Source organism: Notolepis coatsorum, assembly GCF_963971535.1.
Source record: "Notolepis coatsorum genome assembly, chromosome: 6".
NCBI classification, from domain to species: Eukaryota; Metazoa; Chordata; class Actinopteri; order Aulopiformes; family Paralepididae; genus Notolepis; species Notolepis coatsorum.
The window spans coordinates 27,836,974-27,844,351 of NC_140170.1; positions in this window are offsets into that span (position 1 = coordinate 27,836,974).

A 7,378-nucleotide genomic window follows, 5' to 3' on the forward strand; every position below is an offset into this window, starting at 1 on the left:
CCACAATACCATATTATCACCAGAGGCCCCCCCACAATACCTTATTATCACCAGAGGCCCCCCCCCACAATACCTTATTATCACCAGAGGCCCCCCCAGTGCCCCACAATACCTTATTATCACCATATAGTTACCGTATTGTAATATTGCGATATATTGTCTTTTTTCCAACTGCAAATTATGTCCCCAATGGAAAACTTTCAACATCTGCAATACAAATATACATCATCCGTTTGATCCAATAAGATGTTTTCAGGCTGTTCACTCTAATATACATACATCTGTTTTTATCTAATATAACATTTTCAGTGTTCATTCTAATATACATCATGTTTTATCTAATAAGATGTTTTCAGTGTTCACTCTAATATACATCATGTTTTATCTAATAAGATGTTTTCAGTGTTCACTCTAATATACATCATGTTTTATCTAATAAGATGTTTTCAGTGTTCACTCTAATATACATCATGTTTTATCTAATAAGATGTTTTCAGTGTTCACTCTAATATACATCATGTTTTATCTAATAAGATGTTTTCAGTCTGTTCTCTAATAATTTTTATTGCAAAATGGGATGAGATTGTTGACCCCTCCCCCTGGAAGCAGCAGCTACATTGACCCCTCCCCCTGGAAGCAGCAGCTACATTGACCCCTCCCCCTTGCAGCAGCAGCTACATTGACCCCTCCCCCTAGCAGCAGCAGCGGGAGCGAGCCACGCACAGCCTTCAGAGCGAGGCTCCACAGTACCTCTCAGCCGGCTGCTCCCGGCTGGGAAACGACTTGCTACGGTCGCGCAAAGCGCCTATTGGCTCAGAAAAGTTGTCAGTCACGTGACAGCCAGGGAGTTATGAGACGTTTGATTGATTGAAAACTTTATTATGTTATGCGTTATCATCATATCATCATGATAAACTTCAAGCTGTCAGACACACACACACACACACATGCGTCGTCTGTTTTGCCTCAATACTGTATATATAATTCTGTTTTGCCTCAATATACACAGTATACATATATATTGATGCAAAACAGAATTATCCAGCAGTGTGTTGTGTGTGCGTGCGGCCAGGAGCACGCAACAAGATGGTATACATTATGGTATATGAATAGTATATTCCACTATAGCAGTATATGGTGTGCTGTACATTTGAATCTGATCTAATTTTGCACACGGCCATCGCATTATAATGAGCTGGACAGGTGTGTAATGTGTGTGGTGACGTGAAAGCGATCTGCCATGCGAGACTAGGCGAGAGGCTCTCGTGAAATCTGAAGTGTCCGCCTTTTTAACTCCTCCCCCGGCTTCACTCGGCTTCTCTCGTCTACTTTCGAGGCGAACCGAAATCCATCTCGAACACGCCTATTGACCCCTCCCCCTAGCAGCAGCAGCTACATTGACCCCTCCCCCTAGCAGCTACATTGACCCCTCCCCCTAGCAGCAGCAGCTACATTGACCCCTCCCCCTAGCAGCAGCAGCTACATTGACCCCTCCCCCTAGCAGCAGCAGCTACATTGACCCCTCCCCCTAGCAGCTACATTGACCCCTCCCCCTAGCAGCAGCAGCTACATTGACCCCTCCCCCTAGCAGCAGCAGCTACATTGACCCCTCCCCCTAGCAGCAGCAGCTACATTGACCCCTCCCCCTAGCAGCAGCAGCTACATTGACCCCTCCCCCTAGCAGCATCAGCTACATTGACCCCTCCCCCTAGCAGCAGCAGCTACATTGACCCCTCCCCCTAGCAGCAGCAGCTACATTGACCCCTCCCCCTAGCAGCAGCAGCTACATTGACCCCTCCCCCTTGCAGCAGCAGCTACATTGACCCCTCCCCCTAGCAGCAGCAGCTACATTGACCCCTCCCTCTAGCAGCAGCAGCTACATTGACCCCTCCCCCTAGCAGCAGCAGCTACACTAGGCTTGTTCAAGATGGATTTCGGTTTGCCTCGACTAGTAGACGAGAGTAGCCGAGTGAAGCCGGGGGAGGAGTTAAGAGGGCGGACACTGCCGATTTCACGAGAGCCCCTCGCCTAGTCTCGCGCGGCAGATACGCTTTCACGTCACCACACACACATTACACACCTGTCCAGCTCATTATAATGCGATGGCCGTGTGCAAAATTAGATCAGATTCAAATGTACAGCACACCATATACTGCTACAGTGGAATATACTATTCATATACCATAATGTATACCATCTTGTTGCGCGCTCCTGGCCGCACGCACACACAACACACTGCTGTATGTGTGTGTGTGTGTGTGTGTGTCTGACAGCTTGAAGTTTATCATGATGATATGATGATAAGTTGATAACGCATAACATAATAAAGTTTTCAATCAATCAAACGTCTCATAACTCCCTGGCTGTCACATGGCTGGTGACTGACAACTTTTCTGAGCCAATAGGCGCTTTGCGCGACCGTAGCAAGTCGCTTCCCAGCCGGGAGCAGCCGGCTGAGAGGTACTGTGGAGCCTCGCTCTGAATGCTGCGCGCGGCTCGCTCCCGCGGGAGTTCCGCGCCTCGCCTCGTCAGACTTTCAGAGCAAATCGGACAACATTCTAACCGTCATGCAACGCGCTTGGCGAGGCCGTAGTAAAACCTGCGCAGATCTGCGTCCGCCTATCCCATCTTGAACAAGCCTAGTGACCCCTCCCACTAGCAGCAGCAGCTACATTGACCCCTCCCCCTAGCAGCAGCAGCTACATTGACCCCTCCCCCTAGCAGCAGCAGCTACATTGACCCCTCCCCCTAGCAGCAGCAGCTACATTGACCCCTCCCCCTAGCAGCAGCAGCTACATTGACCCTCCCCCTAGCAGCAGCAGCTACATTGACCCCTCCCCCTAGCAGCAGCATCAGCTACATTGACCCCTCCCCCTAGCAGCAGCATCAGCTACATTGACCCCTCCCCCTAGCAGCAGCAGCTACATTGACCCCTCCCCCTAGCAGCAGCAGCTACATTGACCCCTCCCCCTTGCAGCAGCAGCTACATTGACCCCTCCCCCTAGCAGCAGCTACATTGACCCCTCCCTCTAGCAGCAGCAGCTACATTGACCCCTCCCCCTAGCAGCAGCATCAACTACATTGACCCCTCCCCCTAGCAGCATCAGCTACATTGACCCCTCCCCCTAGCAGCAGCAGCTACATTGACCCCTCCCCCTAGCAGCAGCAGCTACATTGACCCCTCCCCCTAGCAGCAGCAGCAGCTACATTGATAATCACAAGGCGGACAGAACAGACTGCATGTATTATGGTCCGTTGGTTTTGTTTATAAATGAGAACATAGTGGTGCAGTAACAGCAGCGCTGGACGGAGGGGGCGTGATCTGGCAGCGCAGACTGACCCATCAGCAGCCCTGTCCAGCAGACAGACGGACAGACACTGGGTGGATGTAGCCTTTAGCCACGCCTCTCAGAACTCTGTGAAAGGGAAAGGATTACTTTCAATATAGTAGTAGAAGTTTGTGTCTCGTTTCCATGCATAGAACATGACTACTTTATAAAATGTTCTCTCAAAGATGAAACCAAGTGCCAAGAGTATTTTTGTAATTTTTTTTTTTATAAAAAAAAAACATTTTAATCTGAATAAAAATGGTAAATGGTGCATTTATATAGCGCTTTTATCCAAAGCACTTTACAATTTGGTCCTCACATTTGACCCGTTCACTCACACATTCACACACAGACAGCGGAGGCGACCACGCAAGGTGCCAACCTGCACATCGGGAGCAATTAGGGGTTAAGTGTCTTGCTCAAGGACACTTCGACACGCTGCCCGGGAGGAGCGGCAATGGAACCGGGAACCTCCGGATTACCAGACGACTGCTCTACCCCCTGAGCCACCGTCGACCCGAATAAAGCATCTGGTGTGGTAATAATACAAGAACAACCAAACAAAACAGCAGCAGCAACAATCTTCAAGTTATTCAATTCAAGTGAATGATTCAAGGGAACGATTAAATGTTTTTGAATTAAATAAAATATAATGTAAACTATTTTCAAATCGTGTCTGGTGAGTTGATCTTAAGCAAGACACCACAGACTCCTGCACCTTGAGCCACTTCTTTAATGCAGGCTGGGGAGACAGCGCTCAGAACCAGGAGGATGGAGGGACCCCTGACCCCTGACCCTGAGGGGACACCAAGGAACTACATTATGCTGTTAGCTGGGACACTAAGGAACTACATTATGCTGTTAGCTGGGACACTAAGGAACTACATTATGCTGTTAGCTAGCAGGGCTAACTCTGGGTGTTAATAGAGCTGAGGGGACACTAAGGAACTACATTATGCTGTTAGCTAGCAGGGCTAACTCTGGGTGTTAATAGAGCTGAGGGGACACTAAGGAACTACATTATGCTGTTAGCTAGCAGGGCTAACTCTGGGTGTTAATAGAGCTGAGGGGACACTAAGGAACTAAATTATGCTGTTAGCTAGCAGGGCTAACTCTGGGTGTTAATAGAGCTGAGGGGACACTAAGGAACTACATTATGCTGTTAGCTAGCAGGGCTAACTCTGGGTGTTAATAGAGCTGAGAGGACACTAAGGAACTACATTATGCTGTTAGCTAGCAGGGCTAACTCTGGGTGTTAATAGAGCTGAGGGGACACTAAGGAACTACATTATGCTGTTAGCTAGCAGGGCTAACTCTGGGTGTTAATAGAGCTGAGGGGACACTAAGGAACTACATTATGCTGTTAGCTAGCAGGGCTAACTCTGGGTGTTAATAGAGCTGAGAGGACACTAAGGAACTACATTATGCTGTTAGCTAGCAGGGCTAACTCTGGGTGTTAATAGAGCTGAGGGGACACTAAGGAACTACATTATGCTGTTAGCTAGCAGGGCTAACTCTGGGTGTTAATAGAGCTGAGGGGACACTAAGGAACTACATTATGCTGTTAGCTGGGACACTAAGGAACTACATTATGCTGTTAGCTAGCAGGGCTAACTCTGGGTGTTAATAGAGCTGAGAGGACACTAAGGAACTACATTATGCTGTTAGCTGGGACACTAAGGAACTACATTATGCTGTTAGCTAGCAGGGCTAACTCTGGGTGTTAATAGAGCTGAGGGGACACTAAGGAACTACATTATGCTGTTAGCTAGCAGGGCTAACTCTGGGTGTTAATAGAGCTGAGGGGACACTAAGGAACTACATTATGCTGTTAGCTAGCAGGGCTAACTCTGGGTGTTAATAGAGCTGAGAGGACACTAAGGAACTACATTATGCTGTTAGCTAGCAGGGCTAACTCTGGGTGTTAATAGAGCTGAGGGGACACTAAGGAACTACATTATGCTGTTAGCTAGCAGGGCTAACTCTGGGTGTTAATAGAGCTGAGGGGACACTAAGGAACTACATTATGCTGTTAGCTAGCAGGGCTAACTCTGGGTGTTAATAGAGCTGAGGGGACACTAAGGAACTACATTATGCTGTTAGCTAGCAGGGCTAACTCTGGGTGTTAATAGAGCTGAGGGGACACTAAGGAACTACATTATGCTGTTAGCTAGCAGGGCTAACTCTGGGTGTTAATAGAGCTGAGGGGACACTAAGGAACTACATTTTGCTGTTAGCTAGCAGGGCTAACTCTGGGTGTTAATAGAGCTGAGGGGACACTAAGGAACTACATTATGCTGTTAGCTAGCAGGGCTAACTCTGGGTGTTAATAGAGCTGAGGGGACACTAAGGAACTACATTATGCTGTTAGCTAGCAGGGCTAACTCTGGGTGTTAATAGAGCTGAGGGGACACTAAGGAACTACATTATGCTGTTAGCTAGCAGGGCTAACTCTGGGTGTTAATAGAGCTGAGAGGACACTAAGGAACTACATTATGCTGTTAGCTAGCAGGGCTAACTCTGGGTGTTAATAGAGCTGAGGGGACACTAAGGAACTACATTATGCTGTTAGCTAGCAGGGCTAACTCTGGGTGTTAATAGAGCTGAGGGGACACTAAGGAACTACATTATGCTGTTAGCTAGCAGGGCTAACTCTGGGTGTTAATAGAGCTGAGGGGACACTAAGGAACTACATTATGCTGTTAGCTAGCAGGGCTAACTCTGGGTGTTAATAGAGCTGAGAGGACACTAAGGAACTACATTATGCTGTTAGCTAGCAGGGCTAACTCTGGGTGTTAATAGAGCTGAGGGGACACTAAGGAACTACATTATGCTGTTAGCTAGCAGGGCTAACTCTGGGTGTTAATAGAGCTGAGGGGACACTAAGGAACTACATTATGCTGTTAGCTAGCAGGGCTAACTCTGGGTGTTAATAGAGCTGAGAGGACACTAAGGAACTACATTATGCTGTTAGCTAGCAGGGCTAACTCTGGGTGTTAATAGAGCTGAGAGGACACTAAGGAACTACATTATGCTGTTAGCTAGCAGGGCTAACTCTGGGTGTTAATAGAGCTGAGGGGACACTAAGGAACTACATTATGCTGTTAGCTAGCAGGGCTAACTCTGGGTGTTAATAGAGCTGAGAGGACACTAAGGAACTACATTATGCTGTTAGCTAGCAGGGCTAACTCTGGGTGTTAATAGAGCTGAGGGGACACTAAGGAACTACATTATGCTGTTAGCTAGCAGGGCTAACTCTGGGTGTTAATAGAGCTGAGAGGACACTAAGGAACTACATTATGCTGTTAGCTAGCAGGGCTAACTCTGGGTGTTAATAGAGCTGAGAGGACACTAAGGAACTACATTATGCTGTTAGCTAGCAGGGCTAACTCTGGGTGTTAATAGAGCTGAGGGGACACTAAGGAACTACATTATGCTGTTAGCTAGCAGGGCTAACTCTGGGTGTTAATAGAGCTGAGGGGACACTAAGGAACTACATTATGCTGTTAGCTAGCAGGGCTAACTCTGGGTGTTAATAGAGCTGAGAGGACACTAAGGAACTACATTATGCTGTTAGCTAGCAGGGCTAACTCTGGGTGTTAATAGAGCTGAGAGGACACTAAGGAACTACATTATGCTGTTAGCTGGGACACTAAGGAACTACATTATGCTGTTAGCTAGCAGGGCTAACTCTGGGTGTTAATAGAGCTGAGGGGACACTAAGGAACTACATTATGCTGTTAGCTGGGACACTAAGGAACTACATTATGCTGTTAGCTAGCAGGGCTAACTCTGGGTGTTAATAGAGCTGAGGGGACACTAAGGAACTACATTATGCTGTTAGCTAGCAGGGCTAACTCTGGGTGTTAATAGAGCTGAGGGGACACTAAGGAACTACATTATGCTGTTAGCTGGGACACTAAGGAACTACATTATGCTGTTAGCTGGGACACTAAGGAACTACATTATGCTGTTAGCTAGCAGGGCTAACTCTGGGTGTTAATAGAGCTGAGGGGACACTAAGGAACTACATTATGCTGTTAGCTAGC